The 23,610-nt window shown below is 38.2% G+C and overlaps 1 protein-coding gene and 1 non-coding gene across 3 annotated transcripts in view; one reads left to right on the top strand and one right to left on the bottom strand.

Moving 5' to 3' along the window:
* Positions 1–23,610, top strand: part of PPP1R16B (protein phosphatase 1 regulatory subunit 16B) — a 159,784-nt gene that overhangs the window by 58,292 nt on the left and 77,882 nt on the right. The gene's annotated exons all lie outside the window — the stretch shown is intronic.
* Positions 3,320–3,455, bottom strand: LOC141559255 (small nucleolar RNA SNORA5). The gene has a single exon (XR_012487319.1). It is a non-coding gene; the product is annotated as a small nucleolar RNA SNORA5 (small nucleolar RNA).

Raw genomic sequence — 23,610 nt, 5'->3', positions numbered from 1 at the left:
CTATTATTGGTCAGTCTGACCCTTTGTGACCCCTTTTGAGGTCTTGGCAAAAATATTGGCATGGTTTGCCATTTCCTTCTTAGCTCATTTTACAGATGAGGAAATTGAGACAAGCAGGGTTAAGTGACTTGCCCATGATCACATAGCTAGTAATTTTCCAAGGCCAGATATGTACTCAGGAGGATGAGTCTTCCTGACTGCAGGCCAACCTTGCACTCCATATCCACTGTGCCACTTGGTTTCCCGAAATGCTGTATATTTATCATATTCAATTTTCTTGACAATTTTTTTTTGCTTATTAAAACAAAACAAAAAACTAGAGGACAGTTCTATGGGACTGGGTTATTGAAAAGTAATATTTAAAATATAAATAAACATTTTTATTATATGTTGTAAATAAATGTTTCATGTTACATTATATATTATTATAAATAAATATGTTTTTTAAGCAAAGAAATTGGAAGACAGTATTATAAGATAGAAAGAACATGGGCTTTGGAGGCAAAGCACCTCAGTTCAAGCCATGCCTGGACACTGCCTGTATATTTAGGCAAGTTACTGATTAACCTTTCTAGGCTCTGTACTCCTTATCTCTAAAATGAAGAGTTTGAATTAGCTCCTTTGTACTTTAAATCTGTGTTTGGTCATTGATTGGTAAGAACCCAGAGTGACCCTATTGGTGGGATCTTATTTTTACTTTATTTGGTCCTAACATCAATCCCATAATGTAGGAACTATGCTTTCTTTTATGGTCATTTTGCATTTAAAGAAACCACCTCTGAGAAAGTGACTTGCCCGTTGACAGCTAGGAAAAGTGTCAGGTTGGATTTGAAACCATCTCTTCCTGTCTCCTAGGCTATTCACTATATCTATCTAACTTTCTTTCTTTCTTTTTTTTCTTTTCTTTTTTTCCCTCTATTCTTTACCTTTTCTTCCCTCTGTCCACATAAGATATCACACCCTTACTTGCAGGTGCTCTGCTGAAATAAATGCAAATTTTGATGGCTGAAACCTCACAAGGCATCTTGGGCCTTGCGGGCTGGGACTATGCCTTAACCTGAATCAACTCTGGCTCTTATTGATTGACCAATGCCTGAACACACTTACTAGGGACCTCACTCCCTATAACGGTTTTGGGAAATGAAAGCTGAACATGAGTGGAGGATAACTTTGCTGTGACCCAGTTTGAGAGCTCCTGCCTGGCCCCTTCCTGACTTACAACTTCAGAAACAAGATTTTGAAATTGTCAATTTCCTCTTAATTAGTGTGTCCTCTTTCTGACCAATGGAAAATTCCACTCGTAGTTAAACGGCTTCCCCCACACTCCATTTGAGTGAGATGACCTAAAATCATGCTTGTGAGGGCCACCTACCTCAGCTTCTTAGGACAGTGTGGTCTGAATAGTCTACTTTTGAAGGGGCAATGTGGGGTGGAAAGAGCACTGGCTGGGGGTCTGGAAATGTGCTGGGTTTGGATTTGGCTCCAATACAAGCAGCTGTGCTTTGATACATCCCTTTGGCTTAATGGACTTCATTTTCCTTTTTTCTCCTAAGGAGGACAATTGTGATGTGATTTAGGATAGCAATTCCTAGTTCCAAATGACATATTTGGGGTTCAGTTGGCCATTCTCTTTGGCAAAAGGTAGATTTATTTAGGAATTTATTTAGATTTATTAGATTTATTTAAGAAATTACAGACAAAATGAAGAGATATAATAGACACCAGGCATGGTAAACATGAAATAGAGTTAGGAGAGCATATAGTTAGGTAGACACCATAAGGCATGATGGGGTGGGGGGGTAATGTGAGGAAAGACACCATGAGGCAAAGTGCCTGGTATGCTATAACCCAAAAAAGATTCAGGAAAGATGAGGCATGGACAGATTTGTAGGGGAAATTTAACCTTAGCGGTCTGACATAACTTGGATTTCTAGCTGGAGACAGCAAAATGGGGGCTAATCATGACTCCACAGGTGACTGTGAGGTTAAACTGATCCCTATCAGTGCCCTTCCCTGCTTTCCTCATGAAGTAATTTTACCAATACTCAGGTTCTCTCAGCTAATACCAGTTAGTAATCCAGTACTTGCACTACTGACCTTACAGGCAATCTGTAAGCAAAACACTTTGTAAATCTGAAGGTGCTTTAGATCTCTTGGTTTGGCTGTTGACTTCTCATGATGAGACTCTTTAGGAATTGATTATTTGGGATACTGGGCTCTCAGTCAGATGGACATTTTAAAATATCTAAGAAATAATAACTCAGAGCTGAATGAACAAAATGATTTCTGGGGCTCAGTTTTTTTTTTTTTTCACTTGCAAGGTAAAGGGATTGAATTAGGCCTCTTCCAGTTTGGAATCTGTGATATAATGTAAATAATAAGATGCTTTTAAAAAAAAATGACCTAGCCTTTCTGCCTAAGTTCAGTAAAATATCTTTTTGGGTTCTCACTTGTTTATAAAGAGATTATTTCCCAATAACCAATGGAATTTTTCCATTTTTTTTTAAAGAGAAATAAAAATCACTGGCTACATGTTCAAATTCTGTCCCAAATAGACATCTTTTAATGCCATCCCCCACCCTAGACCACATACTATAAATGACTTCAAAAAACCATTGTCCCTTTCTCTAACAATATTTTTCTCAGATGATAGTTTCAGCTCAATATGGCTTAGCCAGACGTCACAGTGGCCATATGTACATGTGATGGTGAAGTAGGCTCTACTGTGAGCAGGATAGGAGCATGTGGGAGTGGAATTGGTTGGACTCCAATACAGGAAGAGGAAACACCTATATTGGTCTATGCATAGGTATGTTATCTTTGCTTGAGTTTTTCCCACTATGTGGGAAATATTTTTTAAAAACCTATGACTTTATCAATGCAGCCAGTTATTTCAGTCACGTCCAACTCTTCATGACCTCTTTGGAGATTTTCTTGGCAAACATACTGGAATGGTTTGTAATTTCTTTTTCTAATTCATTTTATAGAGGAGAAAACAGGCAAAGTTAAGTGACTTGGCCAGTCACACCGATAATAAGTGCTGAGGCTGGATTTGAATGCACCTCAGGCCCAATTCTCCCATTTTGCCCATTCATTAGTGTGGGTACCACCAATATGGATCCTGTCACTACTGCTGGTGCCAAGGTAGAAAGTCTGTGAGCTATTGTAGTCAAGAGGGGAAAATTGCATCTCTTATTAGCCAAATTTGTGGTGATATCTGCCTGGTTGACTTACTTGTGCTTAAATATCTAGACAGATCCTTGATCTCCTCAGTGCAAATTCTCTTTCTGCAAATGTAGATTTTTAACTTTCCATGTTTTTTCATCTTGTTCTATTTTTATCCATGGCTGCCATGGAAGACCAAAACTTGGATTTAGAGGAGAAGCAGCTTTAGAGGCCATCTGGTCCAGTCCCCTCATTTTACAGATGAGGAAACTGAGACAAACAGACTGACAATGATGTGTGTGACAGGATCATACAACTGGTGTCTGAATCCAACTTTGAATTTAGGAAGAGAAGTATTCCCAACTCCAAGCTCATCACCTGTCCCCCTTCTTACACATTAGGATCCTCCTCATTCATGGGTTGGGATCTTCAGGTACTTTTGCCATCTCCAGGACCCAACACTGTGTTCATTTATCAACAGTAGCTTACTCTCACTATGTAACCAGCCTACCTCCTAGTCCTTTCATGCAAGTCCTTGATAATGTCTTTTATGTTGTTTTCCATGCATATCATCCTTGCTAATGTGCTGCAACCTACTCACACCCACCTTGTGCTGTTCCATTGCCTTTTGAGTCACTTCGAAGTGCCTCTTCTGAGATATCGGTACACTGTGAGTCATAGCCAATGAGAATTCACTGAGAAAAGAAGAATGAAAGAAATAGGCTTTTCTGGCAGGAAGCAAGTTGAGGTCATTGAAAGCACAGCTCTGGTTCCCACATGACCCCATCCTACAATACTTTTCCTCTTCAATTCTGTGCCCAGCCCACTGTCCCTTTCCAACACCTGTCCAGTTACATACACTTAGATCTGACTGTATGTCATCATCTGGGCAACATGTATTTGTTATGCACTTGACTTTTCTAGTGAATAGTTAAACTGAACTAGTTAGCAGGACAGATAAAATGTTGCTGACGGTGTCCTGTATCTGAGAATTAGGAGACTAAGTTTTAATTCAATCACGAATCTGTTATATAACTGAATAAGTCACATTTTTTTTCTAGTAAATTTATTTATTTTTAATACACATTGTTTTATAAATCATGCTGGGAAAGAAAAATCAGAGCAAAAGGGAAAAGCCATGGGAGAGATTAAAAAAAAACATTAAAAAGAAGTGAACATAGCAAGTGGTGATTTACATTCAGTCTCTTTTCTGAATGTAGATGACGTTTTCTGTCTAACGTCTATTAGGATTGCTTTGGATCACTGAACCACTGAGAAGAACCAAATCTTACATATTTGATCATGACACATTCTTGCTGTTATTGTATACAGTATATTCCTGATTCTGCTTGTTTCGTTCAGCATCAGTTCATGTAATATCTTTCTAGGCCTTTCTAAAATCAGCTTGTTCATCATTTTTTATAGATCAATAATATTCCATTACCTTCATATACCTCAGCTTGTTCAGCCATTCCCCACTGAGGGACATCTATTCTTTTTCCAATTCTTTGCTACCACAAAAAGAGCTGCTACAAACATTTTTGCAAATGTGGGTCCTTTTCCCTCTGGGTGAGCTACTTAACATGGGCAACAAAGAACATTGGACTCTAGATTCAAATTGTGCCTCTGACATTAGTAATGTGATCATGGGTGAGTCATTTAACTCTTCTGGGCCTCGAGTCAAGGTTGGAAATTAAAAATGAAGAGAGAAACAATGATGGAAGGGGCAATGTTCTAGAGTATATGGGAAGGGGTATGATCAGAGGCCCAGTTGATGCTCTCCAGTCCCCTCTCCTCCTTAAGCTTTCCTCCATCTCTTCTCATGAAGGGTTAGCAAGAGAATTCTGTAGAGAAAGAGACCCTTCTACCTGAAATGCAGGGTTTGACAGGGAAAGTGCTTGCTTCTTCAAGAACAGACTTCTCATTTCAATGACCTACTTCTGAGTCTAGTTTTCTGGGAATTGTTGCTTGTGTTATTAACCAAATCCCATGACATCCGATCTCCTTGAACAATGGCCTCCAAGCCCCAATCTGCTGGGCCTGCTTCCTTTTAAGACTTCAAAAGATCCATGATTTCATTAGTGCTTGGACTCACATAAAGCCTGTGTGTGGCTTCATGGGCCAGAGATGGCTTTATAATATAATAGCATTTCTATTTTTCTATGTTTCTAAACTGTTTTATAATTTGCAAAATGCTTTTCTTATAATAGTGTTGTTATAACAGTAGTTCAAGCAATAATTTATAATTATTACTGCTTATATAGGCCTTTAAATCTTGTAGTGTTTTAAGTGCAATAGCTCTTTTGAGACTCACATTAATAGGTATTATCACCTATAATGTATTTAGAGATTGAAAACTTAATGTGGAACCAGGGAGACTTGGAGTGGAATTTCTCTTCAGACACTATTTGTGTGATTTTAGCCAAGTCAGTTAATTTCTTTAACAGGTTCTTCATCTGTAAAATGGAGGTAGTGAAGACCAAATGAAGTCAACAGGCACTTAGAACGTGCTTGCTACTGTGCTAAGTACCTGAACCTAGGAATACAAAGGAAGGCAAAAATAGTCCTTTCCCTCAAGGAGTCCACGTTCTAACAAATGAGACAACATGCAAACAATTATATACAAATAAAATTTATATAGGGGATATTGGACATATTTCAGAGAGAAAGTACTACCCTTTCTAGCATCAAGTGAGAAATATGCGTAGAATTTTTTACATTTTAAATGCTACATAAATGTCAGTTGCTAGTATCCCATTCATTTTATTTTATTTTTGGAGACAATAGGGGTTAAATGGCTTGCCCAGGATCACACAGATAGTAAATCTTGATACCAAGATTCAGACTCTGAACTGCCATAGAAGAAAAAGCCACCTTCATCAGTCCATATGAAACCCATATGAACCCATGTCAAAACTCTTCCATTTCTTGGTAGATAGTCATTTTTTCTTTTTTCCTTCATTCCTTTCCTCCTTCCCTCCTTCCTTCCCTCTCCCCTTTTTTCCTCCCTCTCTCCCTTACTTCTTTCTTCCCTCCTTCCTTCCTTCTCCTATTCTTTCCTTCCCTCCCTCCTTTCCTTCTTCTCCCTCTCTCCTTCCTCCCTTCCTTTCTCTCTCCCTCCCTTCTTCCCTTCCTTTTCCCTCTCTCCTTCCCTCCTTTCCTCCCTCTGTTCCTTCTTTCTTTCTTTCTTCCCTTCCTTCCTTCCTTCCTTTCCTTTCTTCAAGTTAAATGGTTTGTCTGGGGTTCTTTCTTAAAAAGAGCTAAATTACTTGCCTAGGATCACACAATTAATAAGCATTTGAGGTTGAATTTGAATTCCTGACCCCAGGACTGGTGATCTATTCACTATGTTACCTAGCTGACTCTTAGTAGGTAGACTTTCTTAAAAACAATGGCCAAATGCAATTCCAGAGAACCAATGAAAAAAGCATTTCACTCACTTTTCTGACAGAAAGTAAGATTGAGACATAATTTTTTTTGATATGTCCAATGTAGGAATGTAGGAATTAATTTTAACTATTCAAATTTATTTTAAAAGGGAGGATGTTATTTTTCTTCCCTCCTATAGTGGAGAACTGGAAGAGAGAAAATAGATTTTTGCTCAGTGATAACCAAAAAAAAAAAATAGGTAGATTTTGAATTGTGGGGGTTGTGTTTTGTAGGTGGCTTTTTGAATTGTTCAGTACCAGGTAGAATTCTCTTACATTTTAAAATGCTACATAAATGCCAGTTACTAGTTATCCCTTCCATTTTATTTTATATTTGGAGAACAATAGGGGTTAAATGACTTGCCCAGGGTCACACAGATGGTAAATCTTGATATCAAGACTCAGACTCTGAACTGCCATAGAAGAAAAGGCCACCTTCATCAGTCCATATGAAACCCATATGAACCTTTATCAAAACTCTTCTATTTCTTGTTAGTCATTCTTTCTTTTTTTCATTCCTTCCTTCTTTTTCTCCTTCAGTCCTTTGGTGTTGAACTTCATACTCAACGGGGCTGGTCTTCAGTGACAAACATCAAGTCCATTGCTGAGTCTATAGTTGAAACCTCTCCTGGTGGGGATGTTAAATCAGAGTTTGTGCTCTATGAATCTATCCTTCTAGAACCCAGGGATTTCCCCTTGCTGCAATAAGGAGTTGGGGAAGATTTGGGTGGAGGGCAGGCCCAGAAATATTTTCCAAAGCTGTTCCTGGAATATTGCTCTGTCCTTGGGTTTTTTTTTTACTGCTCTTGCGTGTGCTATTCCGGTGATACCTGGCTGAGAGAGTGTGGGAGCTGAATTGAAAAACAGGCTTCTAGAACAGAGGAGGGAGCTGAGGACAGGTCTCTGGAGATATAGACTCCCCCCATCTCCCCACCATTAGAAGAGCCACTTCATAACGCTGTAGTTAAGAAGGAAGAATCCAGGCCAGACCTCATCCCTTATCCCAATCCAGCTTTGAAAACAGATACTGCCTGCTCCTTTTGGGAGAGCCATCAGTAAGGGCTCAGTAACTACTTTATATGGCACTATGTAAAGCTCTGGAAATACAAAGAAAGGCAAAAAGAGTTCCTTCCCTCAGAGTTTACTTTCTAACAGAACAGATTGGAAGCTGAATTGTTGAGGTTTCAATCAAGGCTGACCTTAGAAAAAACTAGAGTCATGGGGAAGGGGGTAGCTTTCTTTCCATTCCATGCACATCAGTTAAGAATTATGTGCCAGGCTCTGTATTGGTCATTTTCCTTGAGCCTTTTTCTTAGTTTGGTGCAGGCTCTCTTTACCCCTCATCTTGGTGATTTTTATAGCATTCTAACTGGTCTTCCTGCCTTTTCTCCTCCATCTCCAATCCATCTTCTACTAACATGGTTTTCCCAAAGCATGGATCTGACCATTTCACCTTGCTTCTCCCTGGAGACACAACACTCATTAAACTCCAGTGGCTCCCATTGGCTTCAAATTTAAATAGAAATACCTTTGTTTGGTGTTTAAAGGTCTCATTTGGTTCCTCCCTACATTTCTAGTCTTCGTATACTTTACTCTCCTTTGGAGATACTGGTCTTCATGCTGTTCCTCCTTTTCCCCTTTGAATATCTTTACACAGACTGTCTCCCTTGCCTAGAATTCTCTCTTCCTCCTTCCTCTACTTCTTGGTTACCTTCAAGACTCAATTCAGTTATACCTTCTGCAAGTGGCATTTCCATCAGTGATCTTCCCTTTGAGATTTAAATGGATATAGCAAGAGTCCTGGAATCATGAACCTGAAATCAAATCCAGCCTGATACCTACTAACTGTGTGACCCTGGGCAAGTCATTTAACCTTGTTAGCTTCAGTTTCCTCATCAATAAAATGGAAGCAATAGCACTTACCCTACAGGGTTGTTGGAATGATCAGATGAAATAGTAATTATAAAGAACTTTATATAGTTTCTAGTATATAGTAAGGACCTGGCACATAGAAAACACTATATAAATGTTGATTATTTTATTATTGTTCATATCTTTCCTTTGAGATTAACTTCTTTTTGTACAGTACATAACTCATGTACATAATTTGCATTTTTGTCTTCCACATTAAAATATAAGCTTTTTGAGGACAAAGACCTATATATTTGACTTTGTAGTCCCAGTTTTTAGGATACTGCCTGAACTAAAAGATAATAATAATGATGATAATATAAAATAGTAATTGCTAACATTTATATAGCATTTACTATATGCCAGGCTTTGTGTATTTTATAACTATTATTTTAGTTGATCCCCACAATGAGATAGATGCTCTTATTATTCCCATTTTACAGATGAGAAAAGCAGGGCAAAGACATTAAATATTGCCCAGTGTCACACAGCTACTAAGTGTCTGAGGCTGGATTTATACTCAGGTCTTCCTGGCTCCAAGGCCTACCATTCTCTCCACTGAGTTATTTGCTGCCTCATCAAGTGCTTACTCAAGGGCAGTTAGGATGTATAATAGAACACTAGGCTAATATTTTTGTACACATAGATCTTTTTCCTTTTTGTTTTTCATCTCTTTGGGATTCAGACCTACCAGTGGTGTTGCTTGGTCAAAGAGCATACATGATTTTGTATCCCTTTGGACATAGTTCCAAAATACTCTCCAGAATGGTTGAATCAGTATATAACTTCAGCAATAGTACATTAATGTTTTAATTTTCCCAAATCCTCTCCAACGTATATTATTTTTCTTTCCTATCATATTAACTGAGTTTAAATGAGATAGTAGCTCAGAATCATTTTAATTTGCTGTAGTGATTTAGAGCATTTTTTTATTATGACTATACATAGCTTTGATACTTTGTCTGAAAACTGTTTTTATCCTTTGATCATTTATCAATTGAGGAATGGCTCTTCTTTTTCTCTTTTTTTAATTATTAAAGCTTTTTATTTTCAAAACATGCATAATTTTCAACATTCACCCTTGCAAAACCTTGTATTCCAGATTTTTTTTCTCCCTCCCATCCCCTCCCCTAGATGGCAAGTAATCCAGTATAGGTTAAACGTGCAATTTTTCTATACATATTTTCACAATTATCAAGCTGCACAAGAAAAATCAGATCAAAAATGAAAAAAATGAGAAAGAAAACAAAATGCAAGCAAACAACATCACTCTATGTTGTGATCCACAACATAATCCTCTATAGTCCTCTTTCTGGGTGCAGATGGCTCTCTTCATCACAAGACAATTAGAACTGGAATGGCTCTTATTTCTGCAAATTTGACTCCGTTTTCTGTTTGCGAAATGAAGTCTTTATTAGAGAAACTCAATGTCAAATTTTTTTTCATAGTAATGATTACCAATTCCCTGTTTTTCCCTGTGTTCTATTTCCTCCCTGTTTATCCTACTCTCTCTTCTTTTACCCTGTTCATTTTCAAAAGTGTTTTGCTTCTTTTATCACCTCCAAACTTCTCTAATTTCTATTAGTTCCCTCCCCCTTGCCTCTTATCCCCTAACCTTCCTACTTGTATGTTAAAATAGATTTCTACACCCTAGTGTATATATTATTTAAGCAAATTTCATTAAGAGTAAAGTTTATATCCTTTACTCCCCATTTCCCCCATTTCCTCCTTCACTGAAAAAATCTCTTTTGGGCTTCTGTTGTGTCAGATAATTTATCCTATTCTACCTCTCTCTTTCCCTTTCTCTTAATAAAGTTTTCCTTCTCATCCCTTAATTTTATTTTTTAAAGATAATCCTACTATCATATTCAACTTATACCCTTGTCCTCTAATTATGTATACGTCTTCTAACTGCTCTAATAATGAGAAAGTTCTTAGAAGTTCAAATTTTCTAGAAGCCAAATTTTCCATTCAGCTCTGATCTTTTCATCAGGAGTGTTTGAAAATCCTCTATTTCTTTAAATATGCTTTGGAAGATTATAATCAGTTTTGTTGGGTAGGAGATTCTTGGTTATAATTCTAGCTCCTTTGTCTTCTGGAGTATCATATTCTAAGCCTTCTGATCCATTAATGTAGAAGCTGCTAAATCTTGTGTTATTCTAATTGTTTCCTGCTTACATTGTTTCTTTCTGACTGCTTGTAATATTTTCTCCTTGATCTGGATGGATGTCCTGGCATTTTGGAGTTTTCATTTTAGGATCTTTTTCAGGAGGTAATTGGTAGATTCTTTCAATTTCTATTTTACCCTCTGGTTCTAAAATATCAGGGCAGTTTTTCTTGATAATTTCTTGAAAAATGATACTAAACTCTCTTTGATCATGACTTTCAGACACTCCAATAATTCTTTAATAATCCCTTTTAGATCTGTTTTCCAGATCAGTTGTTTTTGCAATGAGATATTTCACATTTTCTTCTATTTTTTCATTCTTTTGATTTTGTTTGATTGCTTCTTGATGTCTCATAAAGTCATTAGTTTCCACTTGCCCAATTCTAACTTTTAAGGAATTATTTTCTTAGTGAGCTTTTTGTATCTACATTTCCATTTGCCATTTCTAATTTTTAAGGAGTTCTCTTCAGTGAATTTTTGTTATATCTCTTTATTTTTGACCAGTTCTGCTTTTTAAGGCATTTTTCTCTTAAATGAATTTTTATGCCTCTTTTCACCATTTGGTCTATTTTTAAAGATACTGTTTTTCTTCAGTATTTTTTCCATCACTCTCATTTCTATACTTTTCTTACTTTATTTTTTTTAAAGAAAACCTTTTTTGAGCTCTTCCCTAACTTGAGACTAATTAATATTTTTCTTTGAACTTTTGGATGCAAGAATTTTGACTTTGTTATCATCTTTTGAGTGTGTGTTTTGATCTTCTTTGTCACCATAGTAGCTTTCTGTGATCAGATTTTTTTTCTATTGTTTACTATTTTTCCAGCCTTTTTCTTGTTAAAGTGTGGTTCTGCTTCCCAAGTGGAGGAGTACCATCACAGCTTCAGGTTTTTTTGTAGCTGTTTTCGGAGGTAATTCTGGGGTCCTGTAAGTTTTGGGGTCTTCTGGGGTGGAATGATCTCAGAAGTACTCACTTGTACTATGTTTTGGTTTGTGAGTGACCACAGCACTGTTTTCAACCCTGGCACTATTACCAGGGTCCCCATTCCACTATGGCCATAAGCTCTCCTGTTCTAGTGCTCCTCCTCACATTGGGACTATGCTCCAGAATCAAAATTCAAGTAGAGGCCTGCCCCTGGTATTAGCAAAGGGACCCCTTTAAATCTCCTCTCCCATTGCCCAATCTCCTTACCATCTGTGGGCTGAGAGGTCTGAATACCCCCCCCCCACTGTCACTGATTCAGTTGCCCTGAAGCCTGCTCCTGATTTGCTGGGGTCTGGTCTGTGACCTGTACCTCATCTCTTACTCTTGTACAACAGACCTTTCTTTCTGACTTTCTAAGTTTTCTTGGGCTGGAAAATTGTTTCATTCTGCCTTTTTGTGGATTCTGTTGCTCTAGAATTTGTTTAGAGTCATAATTTTAAAATATTTGTAGGGATTTGGGGGAGAGCTCAGTTGAGTCCCTGTTTTTACTCAGCTGTCTTAATTTACCCCTGCCTCTGTTTCTCAATAACTGCCATGAACTTCACAAATTAATTCATCTTTGGAGGGCCTTAGCTTTCTTGTCTTCAAGATGTAGGGGATGTAGTAGTTTAAAGGTCCCTTCCAATTCTAAATACTTTGATCCATCGGGACATTTTTATGGAGCCTGGTTATTGAGCTAATTATAGTCCCTGGCTATCCATCTCTTCCAGGCCTTGAGCCAAACTGATCCATTTAAACTCCTTCCTTCCTTAGTGGATGATTAACGGGTCATACTGAGGCCTGAAAGAGGCTCCCATCAGCAGTAGTACTGCCCCAGTCCAGTTTGCCTCCCTCTCTCCAAGGTTTTGCTACCTCATGAATATTTAGCCTTGTGAGGAAAAGAGGAATAGTAGAGGAGGTCCTGTTGATGGTTAAAGATTGACTAGTCTAATGAGGAAGCTATGGTTAGTGAAACTCCTCTATCTTATTGAAGCATTCTGGTTTAAAGTGTCTCCACGAACCCCTTGGCAAATCCCATAAGATGTAGCATGACCTTGCACCCATCCAGAGGGAGAGAGTTCATTTCCAGATCTAGCTGAGAAAGCAAATGGGCTTTTTCTACTGGCCTGAGTTCCAAACATATGCACCTATCCCTATCAATGTGCCCACTGCCACATTGAACTTGCAAGAGAAAACCAAAGGGGTGAGATGAGGGGAAGTTGATTCCTGTTTTCAGATGCTGAATCGTTCTCATGTGGGAGGGAGATTAGATTTGTGTTCTCCACCACTTCACAGGGTAGAGCTGGGATCAAATTATAGATGTTTTAGGGAGGCAGATTTTGGCTCAATAACTGGAGGAACAATTGCTCTCCAGTGGAATCAGTAATGAGTTCCCCATCACTGACAGTGTTGGAGCAGAGGCAATCAGGGATGATAAAGCAGAGGGAAAGTCCTTTGCAATTTTTGAGATTTGGGGGTGTTTTTGTCTTCTGAATCCATCCCTAATCCATTAGCCCCACAGTGCCTGCCACATGGTAGGTTCTTTATATTTGTATATTGAATTGAATATTGAATTTTGGCCTCCTTAAATACACTTCCCTCTTCATTCTCTGTGCTCAGGGAACTCTGACTCGAGACCAGAGGCTCTTTTGGCATCTTCAGGGCAGGAGGACTGGGAATGGGCAGCAGGCTTGGTTTGTTTTGCTTTGGTTTGTTTCACCCTCCTGCCTCAACAGAATGCCATCTTGGAGTTTCACTGTCTGTGTCTGGCACTGAACAGAGGGGCAGCTGGTCAGAGCAGGAAAAGGCTGCAAAGTTGTTCTTGTGGTTGACATGGTCAGCTAGAGATAGCATTTGGGGGGGGATGGACACCAGCAGTCGGCACATCCCAGACACAGCAGGCCACTGAGGCTTTTCCTTCCTTTTCCTAAATGTTCAGGCCCTTGGACACTTTGTAAGTGCCTGATGCTCCTGGAGAGAACTGAGAGATCTGTATTTACTGGGTTGGTGCTGCCATAAATTGACTGTGTGAACTTAGATAAGTCATTTGACTTTTCTAGAGTTTAGTTTCCCCATCTATAAAGCAAAGGTCCCTTTCATTGTTAACATTCTGTGTTCGAAGGCCTCTTCCATTGCTAAAATCATGTGTTTTAAGGTCCCTTCTATTGCTGACATGCTACATTCTAAGGTCCCTTTCATTGCTGACATTTTAGATTCTAAGGTCTCTTCCATTGCTGATATTCTAGGTTCTAAGGTCACTTTCATCTCTGACATTTTGTGTCCAATGTTCTAAGCTTTGTCCCAGCTTCAAAGTGAAAAGCTTTCCATTTATACTTTTATTACACCAAGACAGATCAATTTAATTAAAAAGGGCAACCTTAAAATGACCATTTTATAACCAATTCAGCCTATGAATTTCTTCACCTTCTTTGTCCCTTAGAGCTTCTTACAGCAGACTATTCCCTCCACTTCCTCCTCACCCTGCTGCGTATCTCTCTGTGACTTTACTCTGTTTGTGTCGTCCTGGTTGGCCTCTGTGTATAAACTTAGCAGTGGGAGGGAGGAAGGAAGGTGTTAGCTTTATTTCTTTCCATCAGTGTTTCCCTGGTCTCCACTAGACAGAAATAGCTCCAGGTCAACTGGAATGGGTAGGTATTGTTGCCTCAGACGTTTGTTTGTTTTAATATCGGTTTCTTGGCGCCAAAGTGATGGATTGTTTTGAAAAGAGATTTGAAGAAAAGACCTAACACAGAAACAAAAATCCTTCAGAAACTGGTAGATAGTAAAAATCTGGGAGCTCTTCCTTAAGAGTTTCTAGCAGGTGGTGATTTAGGCCTTGAAAATGCAGTTCATGTGCAAGACTTTAAGTAACTAAATATTCACCAAGCAAGAGCTGTTGTAAGAAAATGTAAATTTGAAACACAGCTGTGTATAAATACCTGACACCGAGCTGTCACCTTTGGGCTGGGGAATGCTCATGTGGCTGCCTTTTCCTTCCTTTGCTGGTGCCCTGTCCTGCTCATGGTAGAACCTGAGTCAGCCTCTGGATAGTGTATCAGGCTGTTTTCTCATTATCACTTTATTTTCACAAATCTCTTATATAACCACACCATGTAATGAAGCAGCTCTGTGACCCAGAAATTTGGTTAAATTGCAGATTAATTCATGTCCCCTGTATATAGAGTTCCAGAGGTGGCATTTCCTCATTATACCCATGTTGCTATGTCTGTTACCTGGTATCTTTTAAGTGGGGAAATTATTATTAATATTTTTTGTTCTAGACCTTGGATTTGATCAGTGAAGAGAGCTCCCAGGTGAGGAAACTTCAGCTACTAATACAGATAGTCAATTTTCTTTTTAAAATTTAGCATCTAAGAGAGTCTAAGCTCCGATTCTTAAGAGCACTGGGGAACTACATGACTTAACTTGGATCAAAACATGCATGCAATATGTATTGAAGCCCAGGGCAGGTCATCTTAACTCCAAGGCTGGTTCTTGTGCTTCCAAGCTACTTATCTCCTAAAACATTCACTGACAGTGATGTCCCAGAAACTATTCTAAGTAAATATGTACTGGCTTGATGTAGAGGAGGGTACACTAGATTTGGAGTTAAGAGAACCACAGTTTGGCAATCCTAACTCTGGCACTCAGTCTATCAGTCAATAAACATTTATTAAGTACATATATATACATATATATATATATATATATACCAGGCACTGTGCTAAGCAATGGAATACAAAAAGATACAAAAGACAGTCCCTGCCCTCAAGGAGTTTACAATCTAATGGGGGAGTCATTGTGCAAACAATTATATACCAAGCAAGTTATTATAGAGGTGTCACAGTGGATGGAGCTCCTGGAGTCAGGAAGATTCAGCTTCCCAAGTTCAAATCCAGTCTCAGATACTTCTCAGCTGTATGAGCCTGAACAAGTCACTTAACTGTTTGCCATAGTTTCCTCATCTGTAAAATGAGCTGGAGAAGGGAATGACAAACCACTCTAGTGTCTTTGCTAAGAAAACCCCAAATATGATCATGAAGAGTCAGATAAGACTAAAAAGAATGAAAAACAATAGAAGTTAAATACAGGATAAAAAGGAAATATTTAATTGAAGGGAGTAACCAGTTACCATGACTTTGGGCAAGCTATTTGTCTCTTCTGTCCTTGGTTTCCTCTTCTAAAAAATAAGTAGGTAGGATTAAGATGCTCTCTGAGGTCCCTTATGGTTCTACATTTGTGATCCTCATGATCTCTGAGGGAGAGATCTAGGTATAGTGGAATGATTCCTGGATTTTGGAGTCAAGATAGGATTTTAAATCCCAGCTCTGCTACTTCCTACGTGTTTAATCTTGAAGGGATCACTTTAGTCTCTGTCTTATTTTCTTCATCTATAAAATGAAGGGGTTAGACCTCTAATGTCTCTTCCAACTCCAAATCTATGATCCTATGATTTTGTAAGTGTGTTTGCATCTGTCTATGTTTGAGTTTCCTGGGGAGTACATGAGCATCCTCAAGTACATATTTGCTGATGATCTAGATCCCTGTCACCCTCAGTGTGGTGAATGGAAAATAACCCTGGACCAACTGATTCTATTTATAGAGCCAGTTTCCTGGAGAAACCCTTTTCCTTCACAGAGACACTCCCTCTGTGTCAGAGAGATGCAATGAATACAGGGGACAGTGGAAAGTCCTCTAATCCCTGTTTTAGGGACAATGAAATGAAAGCACCAGGAGTCTACTGATTAGTAAGAAATAAAGCAAAGTATACAAAACTCAGGCCCCTCATTCCACAGGTGGGCTGCTTCCACCCTTAGGGAAGGGAACTTTGTCGAGAAACTTTTCAGGGAAATTATTTTTCCAATAAGGCTTTATTAACTTGATCAGTGTCTGCTTTTCCCATACAGTCTGACATTCTAACACAGTTAGGAACTTTTTGCCTTTCTGCTACCACTAGTGGGTTTCTGTTTCCTGGATCTGCTCTGCTCCTGGGAAGGTTTAGGAATATGGTTTTCTCTAAAGAATATGGAGTAAAAATGGAATTATAGAAAAATTCCATGGGAAAGATCTTCTCTGTTCTAAAGATATGGTTAAACTACAGGTCAGTTCAATTATCCCTCCCTCGTCCATCTCCTAATGTATATCATGACATTAGTGCATCCCAGTCAATCAGTAGCATCTGATAGGGGAAATCTAGGGGCAAAATACTGCCTTGGCTCCATTAGCTATGTTGAGTGATTTCTTCTTTAGAGTCCTTTCATCAGTAAGATGAAAGGAATTAATCAAGCAAACATTTAAAAAAATTCTTCCTATGTGCCAGATAATAGAAAGACAAAGACAGAAGTAAAGCTGTACCTGCCCTCAAAGAGTTTACCTTTTTTTTAATAGGGATCAGATAAGGTTACCACAAAGACCCCTTCAAACTTGAATAGTATATGTGCCTTTATTACACTTTTGCCAAGTTCCCGGTTGGTGCTAGGTGCTAAGGAGAGATGTAAGAGACATCTTTATAAAAAAGACAATCTTTTACATGTAGGAGCCCTAAAAAGCTTATCTATTTGAGAAGTTGGTCCATAGACATTAAGTAGGGATGTAGGCAGGATGCCAAGGTGTATGTTGTAGACCATCACCTTCAAAGCAAGCCTGAGGCTTGATTCCAGACTCCAAGGGATATGTGATCTGCCAGTTAGAGACCGGTAGCATCCTTCCCTTATAAGGATTTGTCATCCTGTTCCTCTCCTCTTATTGCCTTTTCCTTCTCTCTACTACAGAAGTTTCCAAGTTCCCCATGCTGTTATAACTATAGAAAATATAATATTTTATATAATGTGTTATAACTAACTGATGCCTATAGCTACTATTGCAGGTAACATTGGGAAAATGCCACCTGCTACCCCTCTAACTCTGTGCTTGGGGGAAATGATATTGTTTCAACCCTTTTCATTTTGGGTGAGACCAAGTAAATCACAAAGATGAGAAGGCACTGATGGATTGGGATCTGGATTGCAAGAATTATTACATGACCTTTTCTCCCAAACCTACCCTTTTCCCAAATTTCCCTATTATTGTCAAAAATATCTTCATCCTTTCAATCAGTCACCTTTCATGACATCAGTGTCATCTTTGACTTCTTTCTCTTCCCCCACCAATCAGTTGTCAAATCCTGTTGGTTCAACCTCCACATTTCTCACATCTGTTCCCTTCTTTCTACTCACCCACTCCTTATCTTAATTCAGACCCTCACTAACTTTCACTTGGACCATAGCAATAATCTCCCAATTGGTTTCCCATCCTCAAGTCTTTCCCCTCTCCAAATCAACCTCCACATAGCTCCAAAGTGACTTTCCTAAAGTACAGTCTGGCAATGCCCCTATTCCACTTAATAAACCCCAATACCTCCCTTATTGACTCTAGGAAGAATATTTTCACTTTTATATCATTCTCTTTAACTGCATGTTTTTCTGTAAATTTTATAATGTACATGATTATTAGTGTAATATGTATATAACTTATAAGTAAGTATATACTGGGGCTAAAGATTTAATTTTTCTAATTGTTAGAGGTATGAGATGAAAGAAGTTTGGTCACTATTACTATAGATAAGTCTTACAGAAATTTAGTAACCATCTGCAAGAGAAAGAACTGATGAAGTCTGAATATCGATTGAAGCATACTTTTTTAAACTTTATTTTTCTTGGGAGGATGTCTTCTTTTATAACATATGGAAATATGTTTTACATGACTACATATGTAAAAACCTATATCAAACTGCTTGCCTTCTCAATGAGGGGAATGGGGAGTGAGGGAATTTGGAACCCAAAATTTTAAAGATGAATATTAAAAATTGTTTTTACATGTAATTGAGGGAAAATAAAATGCTAAAAAGGAAAAAAAATTAAATTCACTCATTCTGGCCTAAATTATTCAGGTAAAACTTCCTAAAAGAGATAGGACTTGAGGTAAGACTTAAAAAATTAATAAGCTTTAGGTAGGTGGAAGAAGAGAGTCAATTTTATTGAACAAACATGGATTAAATACCTATTACTATAAGGTTCTAAAACCAAAATAATCTTTAAACTCAAGGATTGTATTTTATCTCAGGAATACAACGAATATAATACAAGTTTATCTTAGGAGAGAGACAGAGCAAGCAACTGGGAGGAAGAGAAAATACCTCTTGCTTTTAGAATACTGCCCAGGCTATTTGCCCTACCTACAAATCTTCTATCCAGACAAAAGTCTCTCTAGCCATAGTCCATGCCCTGGGAGACTTAATCACTCAAGCTTTAACTATCCTGCCTTGGAGTCTAATTGTACTGAGTAGTGAGTCAGCCCAACTCCTGTAGCCTACCATACCTCATCAGCAGCAGATTATCAGTTAATTCTTCCAATTACATCTTCTTAACATTTGTGGCCACTGTGAAGGTACTCCTCCCCTAACAATTGTGCTAGGAACTGTAATCAAACTAACACCATGATTGGTTCTGAAAAGTGAATCTACTACCCTTTGGCTTTACTTATCATTCTTGTGACTTTCAAGTCCCAAACACCTGAGACCACCACTTCCCATTTAGAATATTTGTTCTCTTTGAAGGTGATTGCTGACATGGCTGAAAATATCATGCTAAAAAGCATGGGAGTGTAGACAAGATTAGAAGGAAGCAATAAATTGGGAAAACATTTTTACATCCAAAGATTCTGATAAAGGCCTTGTTTCTAAAATATATAGAGAATTAACTCAAATTTATAAGAATTCAAGCCATTATCCAATTGAGAAATGATCAAAGGATATGAACAGACAATTTTCAGACAAAGAAATTTCTACTCACATGAAAGGGTGTTCCAAATCACTATTGATCAGAGAAATGCAAATTAAGACAACTTTGAGATACCACTAAACATCTGTCAGATTGGCTAAGATGACTGGAAAAGGTAATGACAAATGTTGGAGGGGATGTGGGAAAACTGGGACACTAATACATTGTTGGTGGAGTTGTGAAAGAATCCAACCATTCTGGAGAGCAATTTGGAACTATGCTCAAAAAGTTATCAAACCGTGCATACCTTTTGATCCAGCAGTGTTACTACTGCGCTTATATCCCAAAGAAATACTAAAGAAGGGAAAAGGACCTGTATGTGCCAAAATGTTTGTGGCAGCCCTCTTTGTAGTAGATAGAAACTGGAAACTGAGTGGCTGCCCATCAATTGGAGAATGGCTGAATAAATTGTGGTATGTGAATGTTATGGAATATTATTGTTCTGTAAGAAATGACCAGCAGGAAGATTCAGAGAGGCCTGGAGAGATTTACATGAACTAATGCTAACTGAAGTGAGCAGAACCAGCAGATCAAACACAGCAACATCAATTCTGATGGATGTGGCTCTCTTCAACAGTGAGATGTTTCAAACCAGCTCCAATTGTTTAGTGATGAAGAGAGACACATACACCCAGAGAGAGAACTGTGGGAACTGTGTGTGGAACACAACATAGTATTTTCTTTCTTTCTTTTTTAAATTATAGCTTTTTATTTACAAGATATATGCATGGGTAGTTTTTCAACATTGACCACTGAAAAACCTTTTGTTCCAATTTTTCCCTTCCTTCCCCCCCATACCCTCTCCCAGATGGCAGGTAGACCAATACATGTTAAATATGTTAAAGTATATGTTAAATACAATATATGTATACATGTCCATACAGTTATTTTGCTTCACAAAAAGAATAAGACTTTGAAATAATGTACCATTAACTTGTGAAGGAAATCAAAAATGCAAGCAGACAAAAACAGAGGGATTGGAAATGCTATGTAGTGGTTCACACTCATTTCCCAGAGTTCTTTTGCTGTAGCTGGTTCTATCCATTATTGAACAAATGGAAGTGATTTAGTTCATCTCATTACAACATAGCATTTTCACTGTTTGCTTGCATTTTTGTTTTCCTTCTCAGGTTTTTTTTTTCTTTCTAGATACAATTTTTCTTGTGCAGCAAGATAATTATATAAATAAACGTATATAAATATACGTGGATTTAACATATTTTTACATATTTAACATATTTTGGACTACCTGCCATCTAGGGGAAGGAGGGGAAATTTGGAATAGAAAAATTTTGCAAGGGTCACTGTTGAAAAATTACCCATGGATATGTTTTGTAAATAAAAAGCTTTAATAAAAATAAAAAATATGGGAGCAAACACACAGCCTTGTTTCACTCCATTGGTGCTTGGGAAAGCTGAAGAGCATTGTCCAGTATGCCATCATGAAACTGATGTACTATATTTATGAACTTCTCTGGACAACCAAATTTTGACATAATTTTCCATAAGCCCTCATGACTGACAATATCAAAGGCCTTGGCCACATCTACCATTGTTTTGTCCTCACAAAATGGTCAGAAAAAGCTATACAAAGACACTCTCAAGGTCTCTCATAAAACCTTTAAAATTGATTGACATGGGAGACACTGACACAGGACTGGGCATTGCTCTATGAGCAAAACAAAATTGAATTAGCTCAGAAGAAACGTGAGATGTGCAAAGTTAGGGTCCACCCCAAATGTTCAGAGGGACCATTTGTGTCCAACCTGTGGTAGAACATTCCAAGCTCATGTTGGTCTGATCAGCCGCAGTTACACACTGTAATTTTATTCTGACATAGTGATATCATTTTGATCTTCTTCAAGAGCAAAGGACAACAACCAGAGTATAGAGTCTCTGAGGGCAGAGATTGTCTCACTTTTATGTCTAATGCTTAGCATAGGGTAGGCTCCTAAGAAATATTCTTCTCTCCTTCTTCCCTCTTCCCTTTTCTTTCTTCCTTCATTTCCTTCCTCTTTTCTCTCCCTCCCTTTTCCCTCCTTTCCTTCCCTCCCTCCTTTCCCTTCCTTTCTTCCGTCCTTTCTCTTCACTCCTTCCTTCCTTTCCCTTTTTCCCTCCCTCCTTTAATTTTCTCCTTCCTTTTTTTCTCCTCTCCTTCCTTTTTTCCTTCCTTCCTCCTCCCTTCCCCCTCTTCTTTTTTCCCTCCCTTCTTCCCTCTCTCACTTCTAGTCCAACCCTCAAAGAACTTAAAGAAGATCTCTTTTTATAAGTGAAGAAACTGAAGACTAAGTAGCTTTTTTCCCCTCAAGGAGCTTACAGGCTAGTTGAGAGATCAGATACCAATGCAAGCTAGAACAGGATGGTTGTTGTTAGTGGTGACAAATCAGCAAAAGCCTTGCAATAGAGGCAGCTTTGGGATTGGGCTTAAAGGGTAAACAATGGCTCAATTCCAGGAGGATATGAAAAGGTATTGCAGGTACAGGAAATGTAAGGAAAGTCTTTGAAGCAAGAAAGCCCAGGAGAGGGTATAGCAGTCAGTTGGCTAGCATTTATGAAATGTCTACTCTGTGCTAAAGCACTAGTTATTTTAAAAAAGGTCCATGATCTCAAGGACCACATATTCTAGCTATGAGGTAAGATTCAAAAGATGAGGTGCTATCAGAGTGAATCAGGAAGCTTTGAATTTTACTTGAGATAGGAAACTACAGGTTTTTCTTTTTTTTTCTTACAGCTAGGTGGTACAATAGGTTGAATACTGGGCCTGGGGTCAAGAAGACTCATCTTTAAAAAAATTAATAATAGCTTTTTATTTTCAAAATATATGCAAAGAGTTTTCATAATTCACCCTTGCAAAACCTTGTGATCCAAATTTTTCTCCTTCTCTTTCCCCTCCTCTCTAGACAGCAAGCAATCCAATATAGATTAAATATGTGCAATTCTTCTAAACATTTTTCCACATTTAGCTGCCCAAGAAAAATCAGATCAAATAGGGGAAAAATGAGAAAAAAAAATCAAACAACAACAAAAAATGTGAAAATACTATGTTGTGATCCACATTAAGTCCCCATTGTCCTCTTTTTGGACGCAAATGGCTCTCTCCATCACTAGTCTATTGGAGTTGACCTGAAGCACCTCATTATTGAAAAGAGAGTCATCTTCTTGAATTCAAATCTGGCTCCAAACACAGGTGCTATGTGACTCTGGGCAACCCTTGTTTTCTTCAGCTTCCTCATTTGTGAAATAAATGGGAGAAGAAAATAAAAAACAACTCCTATCTTTGCTGAGAAGACCCTAAATGGGGTCTTGGAGAGTTGGACATGACAAAAAATGACAAAGCAAAGGAATGACATGTCCATGTGGAAATCCAGGACTTTTCATAAACTTCTTCATCAAAATCATTATCCAATTTGCCTTAGTACAGCCACAAAACACACTGTTCCTCTCAGGACAGCGGGTATTCCAAACTACAGACAAACCAGATGAAGACTGTTCTGATAACATCCAGATGGTCTTCAGATTAATTTGTTTTCCCAGTTCATTTTTTCCCCATTTCAACAAACATTAATTAAACATCTAATATGCAGGGCCTGGGGATACAAATCTAGATACAACATAGATCCTTCACAAGAAGTCTGCAATCTAAAGGGGGAAGGGAGATAGAAAGGGACAAAAACACAAATAAATACTATGCAAGGTAGAGTATCATAAATGCAAACAAAAGATCCAGGGATTCTCTCTTTCTACTATCCTTTCTGTCACCCAAGTTTGCACTGTCATTCCATTCTCACCTCTCACTCACCTTAAATCTTATCCATTGCCAAATCTTGTCATTTCCGTCTTTATATCTCTTGAATCCTTCTTCTTCTCTTGACTGGCAAAGCCTTTACCCTAAATCATTATTTCCCCATCATTTCTTCCCTAGAGTACTGTACTAATCTCTTAAATGGTCTCCCCTACTTAAGGTCCTTAGTGATCCTACCCACCTTCCACAGAGCTGTCAAAATGATATTCCTAAAGCAGAGAGGGACTGACCATGTAAGCCTCTCCTTCATTCCTTTCCCATAATATGCAATAAACTCCAGTTGCTTCTTATTACTACTAACAGTGATTCTTTTTATCTTTTCTTGCCATGGACCCCATTGGCAATTCAGTGAAGCCTAC

Source organism: Sminthopsis crassicaudata, chromosome 2, assembly GCF_048593235.1.
Source record: "Sminthopsis crassicaudata isolate SCR6 chromosome 2, ASM4859323v1, whole genome shotgun sequence".
Classification (NCBI taxonomy): Eukaryota; Metazoa; Chordata; class Mammalia; order Dasyuromorphia; family Dasyuridae; genus Sminthopsis; species Sminthopsis crassicaudata.
Note: the sequence above shows the minus strand (reverse complement) of the source record. Positions and strands in the feature narration are given on the sequence as shown.